Raw genomic sequence first — 6,220 nt, 5'->3', positions numbered from 1 at the left:
CCAAAGTCTATACTCTCCATACCCTGTGACACACACTCAAAAAATGAAGTTCTGCCTTTAAAACAGTTAGTTAAAAAAAAAAAAGAAGAGAAGGATCTAGTATTTGACAATCTGATGTGCTAGGGAGCTCTGATGGCACGACTAGCTCATAAGTGTTGGTTTGCTAACAGAAAGATCAGAGGTTCAAATATACTCAATAGATTCTCAAAAGAAAGACTGTTCAAGTGCTTCTCTGCAGAGTACAGCTAAAAAATCCCTTATGAGCCAGTACTACTCTGTCATGTGATGTCTCTGTGAACAAAAAATTGACTCAATGGCACCTAAAAACAACAACAATCTGTTGATCTGTTCTCACAATTGTTGGAAAAGGACACCTGTTGATAAAGTTGGCATAAACAAGAGCACCCCTCAATGGTCAACGAGACGGCTTGGTACAACGGCCACAGCCATGAATTCCAACACATCCACAGTCGGGAAGGACTGGCAGTTTCCCTCTCATACACAACGTCACCATGGGTCAGCACTAATTCAGTAGCAACAAACAGCTCGTTGGTACTTGCAGCACCCACTCACTTGTTATCGTTATTCTACCACCTGAAGGAACTGGGGCGCAGGCAAGCAGCGAGCTCAAGGGAATACACCCTGAAAAGCCAGAACAGACGATCTTGCAAATTTGTTTCCAAAGCTACTGACTAACAAGGCCTAACTTTTGAGGTGTTACCACTATGGCAACGATTTTGGGGTACATTCTTATGTTCGATCCTTACTCCAATTCTTCAAATAAAGAAAAGTATGTATTTCTTCTAACACAAATGGGAAGACGAGTCCTACATGAATTCATTAAGATTCCAATTATGGCTTATGAGAATAAAATGGCAAGAGTGAGACTGACAAAGGGCGTTGCCTTAGCTTAAGCGCAAAATACATGGTAAGAGATAGAAGCATGCTTCTATCATCCAATTTCCAAAAGCCCAGGGTTTGCGAATTATAGAAGATGCGTTTTTTTTTTAGTAGGCTTGATGCTTTGGGAGAACTAAAGGGAATTTAAAATACCTGCAGTATAAGACTTACCTATCTCCCAAGCAGGATAAATGACTTCAAAGAACTTAGACGGCCAGAAAGATTAACAGCTAGGTCAGAGCTGCAGGCTTATATGAGTTCTTAGTGAAAGACATGGGGGAAGGGGAGAGGCTTGATAACTTTGCTTTAAATCCTCAGGAAAAAAAAAAAAAAAGAAAATGGAATAATAATCCTATCCAGAGCTCAGGGTGGTGACACAGGATCAAACCCATCTGAGAAAAATGCCTGAGCTCTGGACTGAATAGAATCTGTGAGCAGAACGACAATACAGCGATTCAGCATGGGGTGGGAAGCGGGGCTCACAGTAATTATGGGCATTGAAAAAGCCCACAGGAGTCACCAGGTGATGACGGTCCCCTTCCTGCTGTGAGGTACGTGAGCCAAACATCACCTGGCTGGCAGCCCGTGCTGTACACGCTGGCGATCCGCTCAGCCCGCGAAAGTCCATTGCTGCACCTGTTGAGGCCTCTCTCTCCATGAGGGTCGCCCTGCCCCTTGCCAGCCCTTTACTGCACTGTGTCTTTCTTCTGGGTCAAGTTCAGTAGGTGCCGAAAGCAGGGTGGGCAAATTCCACTTGACCCTTACTGTTATCGTACCTCATTTTGATTTATCATTATTAAATGGTTGGGGGGAAATAGTGTTTTGTTACATCTAAAGTTTATGTTGGTAAATGCCACGGAGCTGGTCCCTATGCAAAACACAAAGCGCTGATGAGCCCTGCGCCATCTCCACCATCCCTGCTGTGTCTGGGCCCATTGTTTGATCTACTGTGTCGACCAATCTTTCGGAAGTTCTCCATTTCCCCTGTTTCTCCTTTCCAAACACGAAGCCGTTCCCCAGACTAGCAGGAGAAGCTGGCTCCTGAGAACCGGAAACTCACGCAACCGAAGTCTCCCCACACTCCCTTCTAACTGTGACGCAGGCCAAGACTCAAGAAGACACACGCTAAGCGAAAAGGAAACCTGGTTAGGTGAGGTGACGCGACCCCCAGCCAGGGACAGCGGCGGGTTCAACCGCAGAAGGAAAAGATAAGTTCAGCAATAAGAATGGAAAAACCAGTCCAGCAGCAAGGGGGTCAGCTGTCCAGGAACCTAGTGAGGGAATTTTAACTAACCTGGACCTTACCCCTCTTCTACCTAACTGACCTAGAACGCCTTTGCCCGAAAGGATTAACTAACCAATCACAGTGTAAAACCAGCCAGTAGACAAGACCCTTACCACTACCTTGTAAGCCTGCATAAGGAGAGAACATTTTGTGTTCAGGGACCCTGACCTTGAAGAGCCTGTGTTCTCTGTTTAGTGCTCCAGGGATCCTGGCCCTGAAGAGCCTGTGGTTTCAGTGCTCTAGGGACCCTGACCTTGAAGAGCCTGTGGTCTCTGTTCATGCTCCCCGCGGACAAGAAAGTCTTCCTTGTTTCACCAAAAGAGCTTGTAGCGTTTGCCTGGAGTCACTGGACCGGAGGTCAAATTCCTGCAACAACTGTACTTACCACAGAAATTCATGCTTCTTGTTCTGGCAGTCCATTCTTAGCCCCATTTTTTTTGTTCTGTGACCAATGCATTTCTTCCCTCTTGTTTGATGTTTCCTGCGTCACACAATATTTTGCCCATAAAATCCATCACTATTTGGTTCTGAACTGAACTGCACACAACAAGAAGTTATAACTCAAGGTTTGAATTCCTCACCGTCCCCCTCCCCCCCGTTTTTTTTTCCTGCCCTCCAGCTTGAGAAATGCCCTGTGTTCTTCCTTTTCCATTTTCTTCCTTTTGGGTCCTTCCCCATTTCATTACAGTCATTTCAGGACTCAAGTGTTCAATGTGTCATTTTACCTGGATCCACAATCAACTAAGGAAGGTGCAGTCACGTTCTCCGGGTCTGCTTGTGGGGGTTGGGGAAAGAGGAGAGCACTAGAAAGTTCCGGTGAGAGAGTGAGCCCAGAGCACTGTCATTAAATGATTGAACACACACAGCTGCAATTAGTAAGCAAAGAAAAAATTTATCAAGGCAAAAAGGCATCTTGTTAGGGTTCTAGAAGTTCCAGTCCTAGCCACAGCCTGCAACACAGGAAGATAGGCCGGAAAGAAAGCACCCCCCACCCCAGGTGAAAGGGGTGGACTCCATACTGTGGCCGGAGGCCAAGGGGACGAGGCACTCTTTCTTCTTCACAGGCTATTGTTTTGGGGGGTTTTTATCCTCCATTTTTTTTTCTTATTAATTTTAATGAAAGTTTACAGAGACTTAGGGTTTCCAGTCATTCATTGTTACACTTTTCTCTCTCCTCCCACCCCCAATTCACTCTTCTCTTTGAAAAGAAAAAGAAAAACTCTTTCATTGTTAAGCAATACCTCCGCCCAGGGTTGAGGGAAGACAGAAAAGAAGGGGAGGAATGATGTATACTGCATTGAAACAGATGAGGGAGAGAACTGTTTTTAAAAGGGGCATATGAATGCATAGTCTTGTCATGACAGGAGTCTGGAGCGAAGCCTGCACAGTGGAGTGCACTTAGGCACAGGCTGTTGTTTTATAGACTCCAGTCTCTCTGGAAAGGGAGTACTTGACAGCGACAACCCAGTAACTGCTGAGAGAGCCACTGTGCCTGCACTATTCCGTTAGCCATGGCATGCTAGCCCACTGTGCCACCAGGACCCCTTGTGACTGCACGTTTAGCTGACTTCTGATCACACCTTTAGTGCCGGTGACACCTGTCCTTGGTCCATCAAGGCAATCAGAGGAGTGGCCCCAGGGGATTGCTGTGTGACACTGGGTAAGCTGCTTCCCTCTCTGAACTTCATCCTCCTCACCTTTGAAATTCAGCTACTATTGCCTCTGGTGGCGCAGGGGTAAGGAATTGTGCTGCCAACGCAAAGGTACATGGTTTGAACCCACCAGTTGCTCTGGTGGAAAACTGGGCAGTCTCCTCCGGTGTGACTTACGACTTCTGGAAACGCCATGGGTCAGTTCCACCTTGATGGCACTCCACAGCAACAACATTGCCTCTGAGCAATTGGATGCACTATTTTCAATAGAAAACTTTATGATTCATGTAAATTTTGCCAATTTTGTAAATTTTTATATAGTTTTAAACTCTGTATTGTGCTTTGGGCAAAAGTTTACAGAACACAGGTCATCGTCTTTGCAATCACTTGTTATGCATCAGAGAGCTGGACAATGACTAGGGATGATAGAAGGAGAATAGATGCCTTTGAGCTGTGGTGCTGGAGAAGAGTGTTGGATATACTATGGACTGCTAGGAAAACAAACAGGTTTGTCCTGGAGAAGGTGAAGTCAGAATGCTCCTTGGAGTCAAGGATTCTGAAGCTTTGTCTGACATACTTTGGGCATGTTGCACGGAGGGACCAGTCCTTGGAGAGGAATGTCATGCTTGGAAGGGTGGAGGGACAGCACAGGAGAGGAAGACCCTCTATGAGATGGACTGAATCAGTCACTGGGGTAATAGGGGTAGGTGTGTTGGAGATGGTGAGATTGGTACAGGATAGGGCAGAGTTTAGAGTTTTTGTACATTGAGTCGTAGATGACTCGAAGACACATAACAACATCTATCATCTATCTACCAATTTTCTCTATCATCTATCTATCTATCTATCTATCTATCTATCTATCTATCTATCTATCATCATCTATCTCTATCATCTTTATTGCCAAGAAGTTTTAGTTTCCTTAACATCAGACTTAATTACCTACTGGATAATTCCACTAAAAACGCATCTTAAGCATTTCAAATATTGGATCTGAAAAACCAACTTTGAAATCTTACTGCAAAATTTGTCCCATTACCTACCTACCCCTCAGCTCAACCAATTATAACTGTATTCTTCTAAATATTAAAATAAAATATCCAATTCCACAACTGTTCTTTATTCTTCTTTTCTCTTGCATCTCAGGTTACCTTTCTAAGTAAATCTTGTTGTCTCTAGTCTCAAAGTATATCTAGACTTCATCCATTTCTCAAACCTTCATTGCTACCACACTGTTCATAACCCTTCATTCTGTCCTCCGTCAGATCCCTGCAGCAGTAGATGGTGCCTTGTGCTCAACCTGGCAGCCAGAGACATCCTTTTAAACGTAAGTCAGGTGTGGTCACTCTTCTATCTGCAGCCACGCAATGACTTCCCATTTCATTCAGAGTAAAGGCAATGCTCTTACAATGGCACTCACAGTCCTTCATCGTATGATCTTTGTTCCTTTTCTAATCTCACTGCTTACTCCTTCTCACTTTCCTAATTGGCCCTCCTTTCTACAGGCCCAAGGCTGGCCTAAACAGACCAGCAGAGAAATCGCTGGGAGCATTTTCATATTTGATGAAGAGGCAGAGCATAAGAATAGCTGGACTTTTCTCAGGAGAGACATCTTACACTTGTCCTGTGTTGGGGAAGTCAGTGAGTCCCAGTGAATGCCCAAGCTCATTGTAGGAAGGCGATACTTTTAGGAACAATAAAACGGTTCCCAGGAGTATCTGGGATGCGAGGCTGTGAATGGGCCTCTGCTCCATTTGTGCAGTGGGAAAGCGCTTTTCCCAGGGAGATAAGCTTTAGTTCCTGTCTGTCAGTCATGCTGTTGCCCAAGACCAAGGGTGGATCATGAGGGAGAACCGGGTGACGGCAGAGGGGATGTTCCTCCCATCGCTGGACACTGACCTTTACAATGACAGTCTGGCGATGGCCTTAAACCCCATGAGTGGCACCTGTTTCCTGGGGATCATATTCCAAATAAAATACCAGCACCCAACACTTTGACTCACTTTTTTACAAAACTCAAGACAGCCAAGGTCTGTGGGCTCAGGTGAGAATCAAAAACTTTGAGTCACTGGATGGTGGTGGTGTGCGATGGTGGCGGTGTGCGGTGCTGGTTTTGTGGCTCGATTCTTCCTTCCATGTAAAGACCAGAGTCTGTGAAAGCCCCGTGAGGGTCAAGATCTACAATCAACACTGGGATGACACAGGACAGGCAGTGTTTTGTTCTGCTGTGTATGAGGTCACCATGATTCAGGGTCTGATACGACGACAGCCAGACAACAAAGTAAGTAACAACAGTAACAACAAAGTGACTCCACAGAGACCTTCAAGGTTCTGGATGTTATTCCCAACGTGGCAAGCACCCTTCTGTTGGTGAGAACGGACC

Source organism: Elephantulus edwardii, unplaced genomic scaffold, assembly GCF_000299155.1.
Source record: "Elephantulus edwardii isolate Elephantulus edwardi_28Jun2011 unplaced genomic scaffold, EleEdw1.0 scaffold00003, whole genome shotgun sequence".
NCBI lineage: Eukaryota > Metazoa > Chordata > Mammalia > Macroscelidea > Macroscelididae > Elephantulus > Elephantulus edwardii.
This window is presented reverse-complemented; position numbering follows the sequence as displayed.